At 38.4% G+C, this 8,288-nt stretch overlaps 1 long non-coding RNA gene across 1 annotated transcript; it reads left to right on the top strand.

Moving 5' to 3' along the window:
* Nucleotides 1-4,571: 4,571 nt before the first annotated feature.
* Nucleotides 4,572-5,486, top strand: LOC120735135. The gene is made up of 2 exons (XR_005696193.1): nucleotides 4,572-4,901; nucleotides 5,258-5,486. It is a non-coding gene; the product is annotated as an uncharacterized LOC120735135 (long non-coding RNA).
* Nucleotides 5,487-8,288: the final 2,802 nt, after the last annotated feature.

Raw genomic sequence — 8,288 nt, 5'->3', positions numbered from 1 at the left:
TATAATTGTTACCTTTTTCTTTTACCCTTGGCTTTGTGTGTTCATGTTCTGTTGTTTTGTATACTTCATCTGTTCGTATGTTGTATACTCATTGTTTGTTAAATAAAGTTAAAAAAAAAAAAAGTTCTCTCCTGCAAGTTTTTCAAAAGTTAGTGATGGTAAATTTGATTCTTTTTACTGAATCGAGTTTGAATGAGTCACTCACCAAAGTGAATCGGCTTTCTTGAGTCATTTGAGTCACTGAGTCAGTTGACCAGAGAGTGCAAAAAATGTACATTTTCACTCAAACTTAATTTGTTTCTCTTTTCATGTAAATCCTACTGCTAAGATGAGTGATTGAAAAAGAAAAACAACTATTTTTATAGAGCAAAAAAGAGCAAAAAAAAAGTTTTCTAAAGAGAACATTTATTTTATTTATTTTTATGTTATTTTATTAGTTTTTTCCTCAAATGTGTCAAATATATATTTTCTCATCTAAATGTCCGCTGAGCTGTGTGCCCCGGGTCGGTAATGCTCCTTGACCAACACGTTCTCACTCCCAAAGCGTAACATTTTACGCTAGGTGACAAATCGTCACCATATTACGCTTTCGGCTACCCACCACGTTCCTAAATGACGACCTCGGAAAAAAGAGGAAATATGAGAACCGTCTGCACTGAATCTACACATGTTTGCTCTTTTTCTTCAAATCGCTTAGAAACACGCTATTTAACATCATTAAAGTCCTGGTTAAGATCAGGAATAAGGTTATGGTTAGGGCTAGGGATAAGGTTAGGTTTAGGGCTGGAATACAGGGCTGGAACGTCTATTCCCGCGGGAGCGTCATTGCACTGGATTCCAGCCATAACCCGCCGCGTACCATAAGAACGCCGAAGGTCTCCTTTCGCGTTCCTCAGGAACGCCGCGGGACGTGACAAAACGTCGACATGTTACGCCTCGGGAGTGAGAACGGGCTGCCTTGACATTGGTTGCCAACCAAGAAGAAGAAGAAGAAGCTGTGAGCCAGGAGGGAGGGGGTGAGATTCGTTCATGCTACGACTCAGCACAGGATGGGAGTAACTCAGATGTGCTGTTAGCATGTTAGCAGAGCGATGCTAGTGTGAACTGAGGAGCTATTGTCTTGATGTGAGCTTTCTACTCAGGGTTTTTTCTTCCAGTTCAGAGCAGAAATGTTTTTGTTAAGAAACTGGCTATTGTTTTTTCCACACAATTTTAATTATAACCTAGATATATTTTTGCTAATGAAATTAGTTTGCTAACAGCAACAGGGATGAGTCAGTGAGTCAGTTGGGCTTGTGAATCATGATTCAGAGTCAGTAAAGTGATTCTCGAGTATTGAACGATTCGTTCATGATTCATGCACCACTATCAAAAGTGGATAAAAGCACAAACATTCGTTTGTTTGTCCCTTCAGAGCTGTGAATGTTTTTTTTTTTAATCCTATCAGCCACTTGAATTTAAACAATTTTCACATTTTTAAAATATACCAGAACTAAACTAAGCAACATTTAACACTCTTCTGATGCTCATGTTCCCCGTAGATGCTACATTTGAAAGCTAGTGGTCTACTCAGAACAAAGAGGAAATAAAGTTGGTGCAAGTTTTCATCCAGCTTCTTCTTTATTTTCAAGGAGTAAAACCCTGAAAATGAATGCATACTGTGCCTTTATGAGACAGTCATGTGCTAAATTATTACAGTTTTTTTAAGAAACTGACCAACTCTAACTTCAAACTTTCCTAAATGCTTTAACTGGTCAGCAAAGTGTAGCCATGTCATTTTTCAGAATCAGAATCAGCATACTTTATTAATCATAAATTACATTTATTTAATCATATTATAATAATAAGATAATAAGATGACTGAGAACCTTCACAGACAATAAGATGATTTGATTTAACCTCCTAGGACCTGGCGTTCACATATGTAGACATCACATTTTGGGTTATTTAGACCAAAATACTCAATTTTGCTCTACAAGGGCCTGATATCCGCATACGAAGACATTATACTGCTACTGTTCTATCAAAATTTTAAACGAATATCCTCATATGAATAAAAGAAAATTCTGATAATTCTTTGTTTTTACATTCATCAGGTCCCAATATGCCCAAATATCAAAGAGAAATTAAAAATGCATTCTGTGGAAGAGTTCAGGTCTTAGGAGGTTAAAGCTCTTTATTTTTAAAATAATTTTATACTTCCCCTCCGTGGATTGCAAACGTATTGTGATGGAGGAGTTTGTGTGTCCCAGGGATCCTAGGGGCTATGTTGCCAGGAGCAAAATCCACAGATAGGCTTTCCCAAGGCTGTGGTTGAGTGGCAAGATGAAGAGGGATTCAAAAACCCCTATGGGGCGAGGCACTTCAACAGTCATGTGGGCAGCAAGAGAGAGCTGGGGAAACGGGAACGGGAGAAATGGTATCAAACTGAAGAGAGGAGCCAAACTTTCAACTGATCACAGCCTGATGATGAGTGGTCCAAAAAGCTTCCACTGTGGTGGTCTCAGAATCTAATCGCTGCTTTTTGTGGATGATGTGGCTTTGTCATGTGAAGACCTCCAGTTCACACCAGAGGATTCACAGCCAAGTGTGAAGCATCAGGACTGAGAATTAGCACCCCTAAGTCTGAGGCCATGGTTCTCAGCTGGAAAAGAGCAGAATGCCCCAAGTGGAGGGATCTCGTTCACAAATGAGGTGAGGGGCAGCGGGAAATTGGCAGATGGATTGGGACCCTGCGGTGCCAATTTACCAATTGATGCATGTTTCTAGTCTCATCTATGGTTATAGAATTTGGGTAGTGACTAAAAGAATGAAAAATTAGCTTTTTTTGAAGTGTTGCTGATCTCTCCCTTAGAGACAGGGTGAGTAGTTTATAGCCTTTTTCCATTAGTACCTACTCAGGTTGGCTCGGCACGGCTCGACATGGTTTTTAGGATTTTCCATTACGGTGACAGTACCTGGTACCAGTTACTTCTTTAGTACCTACTTGACTGGTTTTCCAAGTGAACTGAAAATGTGATATCAACATGCCACTGATTGGCTAGTTAGTGGCATCACTTGCACTGTAAAAAAAATCCAAAAGTACAGTACAATCTACAGTATAAATGTGAAGGAATTTTCCGTATTAGTCATTTACAGGTATTTTTCTGAATTTCTCAACTACTGCAATGCATTGTGGGGAAAAAGAACCCCAAAAGGAGGGAAAAGTCAGAGTAAGAGCAGCCATTACACTTCTTTTAGACTTCATCTGGATTTTGGACTATGGAGTTGGAGAAACTGCCTTCACATTTCTGTGGTTAAATATTTAAACTCATATGTTCTTTTACTAAAATAATGTTTTTCAAAAGACTCCGTGTTTTTATTTAGAAAGAATTGTTAATTTATTTGTTAACTGGTTTCTGCTGTCTCCAGACAAGTCAGGAACATTTTGCTGACTCATTTTTAAAATAATCGTTGTTTAAGTTTAACATGACTTAAGCTTTCTTAAGTCAAACACAGAAAAGTGAGAACTTCATGGTTCTACTAATGTACAGAGAGGAAGAAATTATTTTAGGATTCTAATAAGTACTATATCACCTGTGTTTTACAATTGGCTCTACTGTACACTTTAAAGGGTTTCAGGCAAAGTTACACTAACCCTAGTTTAAGTCTCAGACCTTCCTGGCTGACGCTAACAAATGCTAATGTTAGCCTCTGTTTTGGGCTGCTAAAGTAAAGAGTTTTAGCTAGCTGACCAGCATAGATTAATTTGGTGGTTAACAGACTGTAGTGGTAATATTATTGAAAGTATAGTTTCACCTCAGCACATTTATGTCTATTTTGTAGCACATAAAAATGTTTAGTTAATATTTGCAGACAGACACATTTCCCCTGTAACTGTGTTTTTACTCCAACATTTGTTGAAAATGTAATTTATGAAATGCTGAGCAGCATTTCTAGTATGTGTAATATTTTTGTCACTTCGCTGTGCTAATGTGATTAAATACTAATAATTATTTCTAAAAAAATTCAATAATAAATCAATAATAACTATATCTTGATTGAAGTATATTGTAAGCGCAATGCTGGTGTGCAGGAGCTTTATATGTCTTTGGGGGATGCTGACATATTATAAACTGTTGTGTCTATATCAAGCTTTTAGCCAAATATAAGCAGAGATATTTATATCTTTCTTAAAAATTCAGTTCCTTAGAGATTTTTTGAGCAATGCATCAACAGCTACTTGCTTCACTACTTGAAGCACTCTAAATCCTGCAGTGTAAAAATATCACTTATTTCACCTGTGATCACACACTTTGGTTTTCCAGTGCGGAGCAATGAAAAGGAAAGACTTCCCCGAGTGAAAAAAAGATGAAGATACAAGGTGGTGATGATCCAGAGCAGCTGAAGAAAAACCCTGATCACCTTCTCTACAGAAACAAGGTGAGTTTAATGTTGTGGTTGATTTCGTTTTTCAAGGTATTTATGTCACTTTGATTAGAAACTGCTTATGTTGCAACAGAACGCTGCTATGTGTATGCAATTCCACGTGAATTATTATTCTTTGTAGGGCTGTGTGATATGTCATCCCAATATAAGACATATCTCTCCTGATAACGATATATATCACAAAATAGTGCCATTTCTGTAAATTCTATGAATCTCGGGCAACTCAGCTTGTGTGAAGTGTTTCCAGCTGGGCGTCGTGTACCTGGAGTCGAGTGTTTTGACCGATGCGTGAAACTATACACTTTTAGACATGAGTTTAAACGGCCGCCATTCTTTGTGAGTATTTATTACACGGCGTGCTGCGAGGAAAAGCCTGTTCTAACGTTTGAGTCTAAGGTTTATTTTGAGCACCTGATGACTCTTTTTTTGCTTTTCATTCGTAAACTCTCTCGAAGCTCTTTCATGTGATTCTTGTGTAGGTGGTTAAAGAGGTTTGTCGTGTTTGAGTGGTGGTGGGGACCAGTTTGTGGCATAATTTGCATAGTACAGCTTTCTGGGGCGTGTCAAACTTTTCATAACCAAACCATGTCCATGCTACAGAGGTAGCCCCTCGTTTAGCAATAAGGCCCTCAATTTGTTTTGACTGGTCCTTCTGTTTGGAGCTAGCTGGTTCTGCCTCATCCTCGCTGGTCATGCTGGTATTCTCTGTGCCTTCATCCGCGTGGTGACTGTAAGCGCCATTTATAGTTACTTGATGTTTTTATTTGAGGTCATTTGTTTGATGCATATTCTGAAATTTTATGTTTGAGAATAATGTATATCATGTCAGTTTATTTTGAAAAGTCTCAACAGGATCTTGAGCTTTATTGTGAAAGGTTTATGTAGAAAATAAACAAGCGGACGGCGGAGCCACACGATGGTTTTACTGTCATTGTTGGTAACGATAGAATGCATAGAAACAGTCGCTTGTCCGTCCATAGTCTGGTTATTTTAAGTATAAGAGAAGGAGAGAACTTTAAGAAAGTAATATAGCCACTACAGTGACCATCACAACCATGGAAAAATATTGCTGTAAACAGTTTATTTTGCAACAAACGATAGGGTATAATATGAAACGATAGACATTTTAAGGTAAAAAAAAAGAATGAATATACAAACTTTTTAAAAATATCTTTTTGTTCCTCTTTTTTTCCTCAGAATAAATTGCGACTAGTCTCAATGACTGAGATGGAGGAGCAACACAGTGACACGTTGACCCCGACTGCTGCAGTTCCTGTATGAACTGAGCAACTCTGAAAATCCAAGGAAAAGCTGAGTGTACTTTATTTAAAGCTCAGCTGGAACTTGATGAACTAACGTGCAGGCTGCATTCAGGACTTTGTCACACTGGTATATGAAGCGTGGTACCAAGAGAAATTGTGCACACACAACGTGTCACTTTATGCTTGCTCTTCTCCAGCTTCTGGTGTCACTTTGCAGTCATTTGTTTTATTATTGTCTTATTTGATGCAATTTAGGTTCTGTGCGCATGTAACAGGGTGGGCCTTAGCGGCTGGAAACACAGTGAGATGGACCAAGGCAAGCGTAGTGGAACAAAAAAAGTATTTATTTGCTATACAGCTCTCCTTACAACAATTAATTTGTCGAGCTTCTTCACAGCACAAAAATCCATCCTCTAATGACAACTGGCAGCCTTACATATGTTCAGCTGTCACGGACTTAACCATTATTCCACTCTCAGGTAAATTCTTAAATCCCAACCTTCCACCACAGTATCAATATATTAATTAGAATAAATATAATACATTTCACATTTACATATTAAAATATTTCACACTTTAATGTTACACCAAACCCAATATTATAAAAACCCAGAAACCCAAGCACAACAAGATTCACCACACTCTCTTTACCAATGGTCTCTCCCGGAACCTTTAAATGGTGTCTGGACCCCCGGGGAAACATTTGCCCAAACACCTTGAAGAGGACACAGGCAAGAAAGGTGAGTAATCATTAACTTACAAACACTTATTTGCACCACTTTTATCCCTAGATTTCACACACATTTGCATTAGTTTTCCTTATTGGTAAACCTTAATCACAATCTCAATCACCATTCTTCTCTCCTGACAGACAACCACCACATTCCTTGACGAGGAGCAGCTGTGCAGGATCTGAAATAAGGCTACCAACTGATTTTAAAATTCCCAATAAATAGTCAATAAATATTTAAACTTCTTGTGTGCAAATCCATGCTTAAAGTGCAATGCTCATAAAGTGCTTGATAAGGTGTTTTTAATAAAGTGAAAGGTGTGCTCCGAAGTGCTATACATATAATATAAATAAATGCAGTAAGGGAGTCCTCTTCCTTACAGCGCACAAGCAGAGGTTTTTGCTTGGGAAGTAACCGTGACCTCGTTTTCAGAGCCTTGTCTAACATTTAATTGTCATGAAATATGTCTGAAATATGACTTTTTCCTCTACTTAAACAGCTAAGAGCATTTGAACTCAGTGGAGAAAAAGGTGTGCATTAAGGATTTTGAACTATGATGTTTAAGTGTTGTCACTGCTGAAGATTCGTGGACACAGATCCTTATTCACTACGCTGCTGTTTACAGTTTAACTCTTCATCAGAAAAAGCACTTCTACTTGTACTTTGCTCCTCACTGCCTTTGAAAAGCAAGAGCTGTCAAAACAATTCCAGTAAATGCACTTTTATCTTTAAGTTTGGAACAGTAATCTGTCTTAATCTATTTTGTGTTTTAGTTTTCATATGGGGAAAAGTCCTGTGGTTATCCATCCGTCCTGTTCTAATAAACCCAAATTTCAGGAACACCTTTAGATCTGTTCAGTTTTATTCATGTGGCACCACTTAAACAGTCAACAAATTTTGATTCAAAGTATGTCATATTGTAAGGTAAAGACCCCAAAGAGTTAATCTCAGACAAATGTTCACACAAATGTGTAATCAAATGTGTTTGGCTATAACTGACTACATGTGTATACTCAGTGTTGGGGAGTAACGGAGTACATGTACATACATACATGACGCTCTCTCTGCGACTGTGTGTTTCCTGGTGAGAGAGCGCCTTTTTGTTGTTGTTGTTGTGCTAAGCTAACAGGCAGAATGCTACAGGCATCGCCCTAAAGCATGTAGCCTGATGGGCAGTGTAGTCCGTGCTGCAGGGAGAATGGACTGCCATACCCGTGATGTGTCTGTGAGCGCGAGGAGGGAGAAAAAGGAAAAGTACGAGCTGTCACCGAGCAGAAACGGGAGCTGGAAGCATGTAAATATAATAATAACCACTGCAGCCAAGAAGAGAGCCTGACGAGCCCAGCTGTAAGTAAGCTGTTAAGACTCGACTGTACACCGTGTTCGTCTTTCCTCCGAAACAATAAGTTCCATTGGAGCAGTCTTTCAACGCCTCTCTCTGTCTCTCACTAGCAAAGTCGACCCAGACAACAAAGTAAAGCTAGTTTTCAGCTACGAGCCCGACACGAACCCGACGTATTAGTCAGAGGTCCCTTTACTACGGTTCGGAGCCGCGGACCTTCAGTAACAGTAATAAATCACACAGCAATAGGACATTCATGTAGTTGTAAACAGCATGATAATATATTAAGTAATCCAAAGCTGAATGAATGTATGTAAACACATTTACATGAGGGCAAACAGATTTCAAGGAAATAAAAATGCTCAAATTTGAAAGCTTGTGAGTTACTTTGTTCATGTATCAGCTGTTTAGTGTTTTATGACGAGATGGATTCTGTTGTTCTATCTTAGTATAGTTTTTGAGTTGAGGAGAATAAAAGAGTATCTAACATTAATTGTACCAATGTTGTTGTGTACTAAGCACAGA

The sequence above is a fragment of the Simochromis diagramma genome, unplaced genomic scaffold (assembly GCF_900408965.1).
Source record: "Simochromis diagramma unplaced genomic scaffold, fSimDia1.1 OVJJ01000333.1, whole genome shotgun sequence".
In the NCBI taxonomy this organism is placed as follows: domain Eukaryota; kingdom Metazoa; phylum Chordata; class Actinopteri; order Cichliformes; family Cichlidae; genus Simochromis; species Simochromis diagramma.
This window is presented reverse-complemented; position numbering and strand designations above follow the sequence as displayed.